Raw genomic sequence first — 9,243 nt, 5'->3', positions numbered from 1 at the left:
GTTTTTCGAAATAAAAAGATCATTAATTTAAATGTGTCATTCCTGCAGTTAATGAAAATTGGTAACATAGAAAACCATCAAGAGTTGTTGCATAACACATATTATGCTTGTAATTTTATGTGTACATGTACCAAGTTTCATAATGATGTGTTCATATTCGAACAAATGAAAACTCGCGCTGAAATCCAATTTACATAATATAAAAAATATTTGACCAGAAATTAAATGTGAAATCAATCTAACAATGGAAGGAAACCAGAAGAAAATGTCTCAAAACCGAATCTTAAAAAAATGTTTGGAGTTTTGGCCGAATAAAATTGTAAATTGGTGTAGGGCATGAAACCATAAACGATAAAGACAACACTAAACATATTCAAGGAAAACAGACTCATGAGAGGTGACAAAAAAATCAGAAAATATCAGTTTCCTTTGAAATAATAAAAGTACCAAGGAACAACAGAAAACCACTGTACTGAAAAATGACTGAATTTTTCAGTACTGAAAATTGACTGAAATTTACAGTACTGAGATTGGACTGAAATTTTCAGTACTGAAAGTTGACTGAAATTTTCAGTACTGGAAAATGACTGAAATTTACAATATTGAAAAATGACTGAAATTCATAGTACTGTAAAATGGCAGAAAATGTAAGTACTGAAATTACCGAAAGAAATTCCTTACTGAAATGTTATGTGAAAGGAAAGTACTGATTTTATATCGGCATTAAAATCTGTTGTTAAATTCCTGGTAGTGTAGACTTTATGAAAGTCACACAGAGTTTGTTATGGGAGTTAGGGTCAGGCCTCGTTACTTGTTCGGGTTCGGGGTTATCGGGGTCAGTGTTAAATTTAGATAGTTAGCATGCGGGTCAAATAACTAGGGTTAGAGTTTCAGATAAGGTCCAGTGTCAAGAAAGTTCGAGGATTAAGCAAAGGGTTAGGCCTTGGGTTATGTTTACGGTTTGGGTCAGATGTTGGTCTTTGTCTAGGGTTGTGGTTAAGTCTAGAGTCAGGTATATATATTAGGTCTTAGACTTTATGAAAGCCAGACCTAGAGTTTGTTATGGGGGTTAGGGCCTGGCCTCGTTACTTGTTAAGGTTCAGATTTATGACTTGGATCAGTGTTAGGAAAACAGAAAGTTAGCGTACAGGTCAAAGAACTAGGGTTAGGGTTAGAGTTTCAGATAAGAGCCAGTGTTAAGAAAGGGTTAGGCTTAGGTTTATATTTAGGGTTAGGGTCAAGCCATGTTATTTGTCTAGAATTAGGTTTAGGGCTATGGCCAATAAATGTGAGAAATAGTTTATCGATTAAGTCACGGTTGGAGAAGGAAATACACTTGAGATCGAATAAAGTTAGTTGAAAAAAAATGGTTAATGATAGAGTTAGGGTTGAATCTTCAGAATTACGCAGGGTTACTTGTGTCTATCGCAGGCTTTGTATTGGTTGATGTTAGACCTTTGTGTTATGAATGTTATTGTTAAAGAACCATCTATTGTTAGACCTCACGTCAGGTTAAAAGTTTAGAGTTAAGGATAGAAATAGTTAAGGTTAGGAGGAGTGAAGGGGAAATTGTAAATGATTAGTAGAGTAGAGACAAGAGTCGTCAGAGTAGGGGGGTAAGAATCAAGAATCGTTAGAGTCAGGAATAAGAGTCAAGGGTCGTTAGAGTGCGGGTACGAGTCAAAAGCCGGAGTAAAGAGACGTTAGAGTCAAGAGTGGGAGTCAAGAGTCGTTAGAGTCGGGGTAGGAGTCAAGAGCCGGAGTCAAGAGTCATTAGAGTCAAGAGTCGGGGTAGGAGTCAAGAGTCGGAGTCAAGAGTCGTTAGAGTCGGGATAGGAGTCAAGAGTCGGGTAAGAGTCAAGAGTCAATATTAAGGAGTCAAAAGAAAGAAAGTAAAGAACCTAACATAGCCTCGAAAGGTGGGGTTAGAGTAAGGAAGGAATATCGCGAGAAGACTTGCAAAAATAGCTTAAAAGTAAAATAATAAAAAAGCAAATTGTTATCATTTTGTTTTCAGTTGTCGAAGAAGAAGGTCGTCATTTACAAGATGTCCACGACCTGTCCAGAATGCAAGATGATCTTTACAAGAAGGTATAATATGAAACGTCATTTTAGGAAAACTCATGGATACCAAGCTTTAATTGATGTACCCCATCGGAGTGAAACCAGGTGTTTTCCTTATTCTAGACCATCGCAAGAATCACTGCGTCTATCGCGCTACGAGAACCATGCAAACAGACCAATGCAGTCCACATACGCATACTGTCCAACAGACAACCTTAGAAAGACAGAATCGATGCAAACTGGTTTATCGGACTACGATATTTTGATGACAGAACTACACCAATATGCTTTGGGAATAGAAAAAAGCGAGATACTTTGATGAATGGACTACACCAAGACCATTATACTTCGATGAAAGGGCTACGCTAATTGATCCAGGATGAAACTCAAGACAGTTTACCCAAGGACCCAGTTGACGAAAACTTTTCCATACACCCGACAGACGATCCCCTTGTTTTCAACGTACCAAAAGGATACTTAGACGACCAATTCCTGCCATGGGCCCATCCCTTTACCAGTGTCATAGCAGGACCCACCGGAAGTGGAAAAACGATGTTTGTACGTCGATTCTTACAAAACGTGAAACACATGATGATGCCTAGACCCGATCGAAAAACGTGGTGCTATGACGTGTACCAGACTTTTTATGGAACCATGGAGGATGTCGACTTTGTTCAAGGACTCCCCGACATTGACACCTTAGATCCCAGAGAGAGACACTTGCTTATTCTAGTCACAGAATCTATCTCCCATCTCTTCACGAAATATTCTCACCATAAAAATATAAGTGTCATGTTGCTGGTTCAGAATCTGTTCAATAAAAACAGTCTGAATGCTCATTACCTGCTTCTTTTTAAAAAAAGCCAGAGACGTATCACAGGCCATCACCATGGCCCAACAAATATTTCCCAAAGAGACAAACTACTTTATGAAATCGTACGAGTATGCCACCGCCAAATCCCACGGATATTTATTGATCGACATGAAACAGGGCACTCCAGATAACTTGAGATTGAGAAGCAATATTTACCCATGGGAAATTCAGGATGTGTTATTGGATGAAAAAAAAGTATAAATAGAGATGAAAAAGGATATGTGGTCACTTCTTGGTCGACTCCCAAAAGAGATAGACGCACCCGGAGCAATAAAGATTTACAAGATAGTCCCCTGTCGAGAGATTCATTTAGAAGAGATCACAAGTCGTGATGCCATACACGTGCAATGGACGACAGAGCGTGCACAATACAAACCAAAGAATGAACTGACAAAAGAAAGTGAGGTCCCAAAAAAACCTCGTGGTAGACCGGCTGGAGGAAAGAAAAAAGCCAATAAACTTATGTTACATTTATAAATGGAATTGTATAGAGAGGAAGTCGGAACAAAGATCATGCAGCTTTGAAGAACGTAAAACGTACAACGTCAGAATATAAAATACCAGTGGAAAGGAGAGCGGATTATCGTGCATCCTTGTATAAGAAACAGTGACCTTAAGAAATCAAGAAAGTTACAAAAGTTCAACAAGATGAATCATATTGATCTACGATGCCAGAACCTTATACGATGAGAGGATAGTTCATCAAAAAAGGAACTATATGGGATATACAACGAAAGATTAAGTAGAGTGGAAAACAAAGCAGCTTTTACGTCAACGATACTCGGACGGCAAAAAGCCTCATACTAAAGCAGAATCGTAAGAAGATCGGATCGTGAAGTGTTATTTAAAGGGGAAGAAGAACACTTGATGGAACAGACAATTTAGCAGGACCCGGATTCGAAATACAGACGACACCCCGACGAATGGAACAATGAATATGAATTGTAAATAAAATATATAAGATAAGATAAAATATTGTTGTGTAATAAAACTATACTAAAGAAAAACCTCCTAACAAAACAGGGTAGCTAAAAACCGATAACACCTATTAGCAATAGCATAACAAACATATTTACCATTAGAGCCTCAGAACACGGGTCAAAGTATAAGTAACTTGAAAACATACTATAACAATAAAAAGTTCAATCTCCTTATAAAAAACCATCATTCAATACTTAAACAAAAAAGGGGGCGAAGGAAACAAGCCACGAATGAAATTATGGAGAGAAAAAAAAATTCCGTAGTTCAATAGTTTACCCCCATAACGGTTCAAATCAAGTACATGCGACATGTAAACATTGAGAGTATGAAAAAGAAACCGGTTACCCGATAGAGCCTCATAACACGTTCATAGGTTATACGCGACATACAAATATCGAAAACACTATAGCAGTAAAAAGTTCAATCTCCTTCTAATAACAAACGGAAAAAAATATTAAACGAGCACACAAGTCTCAAACGAAAAGGGCGTAAGAAACAAACTACAAATGAAAATATGCAGAGAGAAAAAAATCCGCAAAAAAAGGAATTTATCTACTAGGGCCTCATAATACGTTCAAAGGGTGTACGCGACATGCAAATATCGAAAATACTATAGCAGAAAAAAGCTCAATCTCCTAATAATAACAAACTAATAAACATTAAACGAGCACACAAGTCTCAAACAAAAAAGGGCGTAGGAAACAAAGTACGAATAAAAATATGGAGAGAAATTTAAAATTCGTCAGTGGTTTACCCCCATAACGGATCAAATCAAGTACACGCGACATGTAAACATTGAAAATATGAAAAAAAGGAATTTACCATAAAACGATAAAATCGATGAAAAGATTGAGTGGGTCTATAATAGGTATTGAAATGGTCGACCTTAAAAATGAAAGGCAATACACCATTCAAAAGCTATTAACGTTCCAAATGTAACGATAGTCAGAATAATCTTTACTGATTAGTCAAAATTTCAAACTGAATGCAAAAATATTCAACATAATTAAACAAAAAAAACAATGATAAAAATTTATTTCTTAGTGCTAAACATTGCACAACACGTCCTTACAATTGTAATGTATTCATAAAGCACATAAAAAAACAATACACGGGCTATTGAAATCATCAGTAAAATGAAAAGTTTCAAACATCTGTTTAATCCGTGAAACATCTATTCAAATTACACAATCCATTGAACACAAAGATAATCAAATAAAAATTTAAAATCTATTCAAAGTTCCCATTTAATTATTACACAAAGACAATGATATTACAATTAATTTACAAAAATAATTAAAAAAAAAACAATTAACGATAATGAAAATATAAACAGTATAAACAAAGAAAGATAACTGTTGTCATATTTACACCCCTTTTTTATACATACCACTTTAAAGTATACTATAAAATCACACTCATTAGGACACTTAATGAGGATACCTGTGGCGGTCATTTCCCCCTCCCAATCTTTAAAACCTCCCTTCCTACATCAAGAGGTCCCCATGTTCTCTTCATTGGTCATGGGTCCCCCATCTTAGTCCACTTCCGGTCACCCAAGGTCCACTTCCTGTCCCCCTCCCTCTACCGGTCACTTCCAGTCCACGGTCACTGGATGTGACGTCATGCACATGCGTATTGGGGTGCTCCCCTGGCTCCCCCTGAAAAATAATAAGCGTTTCCCATATCCTTACTACTCATATACAAAAATATAGGTTCCATCCATTTACTTAGGGTAAACTTATTTTATTTATTTAGAAATTCAAATAATAATGTAATAACATAAATACAATGCAAGCAAAGGATTCGGAAACGTTAAGCTTTTATAAATCCGTTCGTAGATTTACATACATTTACTTGAATAAACAGTACGCATTAAAATTTTGCGACATCGTAAAAAAGTGTTGAAAACAATATTTCTTCAATAAATCTAAAGATTTAGAACATTTTATGGCTGCTGGAAGTACATTCCAAATTTTAACGGCCGAGAAATGGAAAAATCTTTTATAAAAAAAAAGTTGTCAAGGGAACCAAGGTTATAGCGGTAATCAAAAGAATATAATCCAGGGACAAAGACCAGACATGGAAAACAGACATACACAACAAAGAACATAAAGTAACTAAAATCATACATACAAAGTAACAAAAGTAAATGAGCAACTCGGACTCCACCAAAAACTTGGAGCATGGACCAGGTGCACCGGTAGGGTAAGCGTCCTCTGCTTTTCTAGAAACACCATGGATGGTGTATTGCCTTTCAATTATATTATAATTAGATTTTTATAGTCGACCATGGGTAGAGTCGGTCAATTTAGCCTCCTGTGGCGGAGCCCAATGGTAGAATTCCACAGAAGGGTTCTTTAACGTGCGAGGAACGTACCATCTTTCCCAACACATTGCAAAACTATGGTTTGCGGTCAGATATGCCGTATTATGGCCTGCCGACCCCAGCATGTAACATGCCAGGGGTACCCCATTCCACCACCTGGGGCACACAACCCATTTGTTCTGTGGGTAGAGCGTCCTAGCCCCCGAATAGGGCTCTGAACACTACTTAGTCGCTTTTACGACTAGTTTAGCGCTACTGTATATTCTTTGACACCCGGACCCGCATTGGGGGCGTAAAACTTTTGAAAAAAACCGAACATTTCCTAGTACAACATATCTCTGTTCCTGTAGCTTTTGTGCGTGCACCAAACTCATTAATCGGTATAATGTTTCAAATATAACTTTCAGGCCTTTATGAAATATTAATCATTTTAAATAAATATTCACAAGTCGTTGGATAAATTATACTAATGCATTTTGGTTTATTTTAGTGCATACCATATTTTTTCGCATAAATCTAATCATCATGTATGCTATATATTTATCGTACTTACTGCATTATTGTTAGAGTGATTCGACATGATTTTGAAATCGAAATACCTACTTGAGGAACAAAAATTAACAAGGAAGTTTAGAGAAATTTGAGTATTTTGATAATTATGTAAGTATGTAATTAATCAAGATTTTAAAGTCCAATGCCCGATACAGTAATTTGATCAAAGACTTATGAACTGACAAATTCAACATTTAGATGCACAGATTGTATTTTATTATCTTGTTTACATATATACTTATAAAACGAGGCTTTGTAATTTTACATTAAACTTTTTTCCAAGAATAAGACCGAATGAAAATTATAACAAATTACTATAATTATGAAATAGTATCTTATGTATAATTGCTATAATTCTTTCAAAAGACAAAATAATTTTAAGTAGATACAAATGAACAAAATTTGTTTTCAAGTTCATTGATGCATCATCCGAAATTATGTGCTGTGAACTAAAAAGTGCTCAATGACATTTGTTTCGCTTTCTATCCATTTCAGATAGAATGTGAATGTGCAACCATGCTTAGTATTAAGGACAAAAGAAATATATTGATGGTACCTTGATGTTAAGTCCGTAAGTCCACAAAACAGAAAATTGTAATTGATGGAAATTAGTCCAGAGCTTAAACTAAATTTGCATCAGTAAAGAAATCAGCTGTCAGTAATTTAAAGAAGAGTTTATACAAGCTATAATTCAAATAAACAGCACGAAGTTAAGTTATCAAATGTTTAGTCTCACGTCAAAAAGAAAGTATGATAAAATCACTTAAGGTGATAAAATTGTCTACTAGTTATCAACTTAAGTAGCAGTCTTTATAAAATCAGACAGGATGTGATTCATGCTATCAAAACCCACCGAACGCATTTTTATTTCTTGTTCAGAAACCGTGATAGATCACATGACAAGTCTTAGTTTTTCATTTGGGTTGCACTTTTGAGATAAAATTTGTATACATTGTACATGAAATTAGCACATTGCAAGAGTTATCGTTCTTGATTTGGTTTGATTTGGTTGATTTTAGTGGGAAGTTAAAGTGCAGTTTCCTCAAAAGTAAACAATTGTCTAGATACAGAAAAGACTATTGTCACCTAAAAATATAGCATATGTAGACCAAAATAGCATCGTCTGATCCATGTTTTTTTTTCTTCACCATGAAGCACCTTAACAGAGGCAGTGTCTGGGTTTTAAATGGACTGATACTAAATACATTTGTACTTGTATTAATATTTAAGTAAAGAAGTAAATATATGCCATCATTCCCTTTTTAGTTTAACATTAATAACATTTTATTGAAAATAAAATGATTTATGTGGCCAAATTCCCCCCTTTTTACCCTCACTCTGTTATCTAATGTAGCCCCATCTCAACAGCTGCGTTTAATTTATGCATAGCAATGCAGATCATCAAATCAAATTGGCGCGAATGATCACATGTTCATTGATTTGATCAAGTAAGCTTGTTGTGATTTTTGTTTAGTTGATTACCAACCTCCTCCCCTTACTACCTCCTATCTTTTTCAATATTGGCTATGTCCGTTTTTTTAGGCCATACCTTTTTTATTGTAAGGCCGTTTTTAGGCCATACCTTTTTTTTGTAAGGAATTTTGTACACTTTTTAGGGAGTGTCAACTGTATTATCAGTTTTATATTATTTGCCTCATCTCTGACAGTGACTCTCCAATTTAATGTACATATGTTACTTATTTTTGCCGTTGGATTTTCGTCATTTAATAAATGACATTTATGGGATATTTTGTTTTATTTATGTCCTTACCAAAAATACTTAGTGGAATAGCTTGCACAGTTGTTGTTCTATTTTCTCTAAAGGGATAACTTTGAAATTGGTGCAATATAAAATATTTTAGCCTTTGATGAATCATACATACATGGCTTTGAGACAATGGTGAACGATACAAATTACTCGTACATCATGATCAATAAATTCGATAGGACTATTATATTTTACTTGAAACCCGTCAACTGTGCACCTCGAGCACACATCGCAAGCTTGAAAACTGATAAAAAAAAAAAAAAACGTTTTACGCCTAATATATTCGACGGGATGCAGGAACAAAGCATTACAAAGAGTAATGAGAATAATGTCAGGGCACAACACAGGGTTACCAATTTCCGTCCATGCTATTCAGCTGAGCTTTGTAACTTAAGACTTATTGGCATACGTTATGTTGTCAACAAGATGACCTAACGCAGTAAAAACATGGAAAAAAGACTTTCAGAGCTGTAAAAACATTAATATGCCAACATGACGGTATTTTGTGCAATTTTCAACAACTTCCGACAAAAGTTGAAGGTTTGCAGGTGATTTGGTGATCCCGACATATTGTACACATACTTTTTAATTCTTTCTCAAAACTTTACTTGATACAATATACTTTAAGCGCTGGAATATTCAAGCTGCAAATGCATATTGAAATTATCTCCTTCA

This window comes from Perna viridis, chromosome 3 (genome assembly GCF_037379345.1).
Source record: "Perna viridis isolate PV_CMFRI_1.1 ecotype Kerala chromosome 3, ASM3737934v1, whole genome shotgun sequence".
Classification (NCBI taxonomy): Eukaryota; Metazoa; Mollusca; class Bivalvia; order Mytilida; family Mytilidae; genus Perna; species Perna viridis.
Note: the sequence above shows the minus strand (reverse complement) of the source record.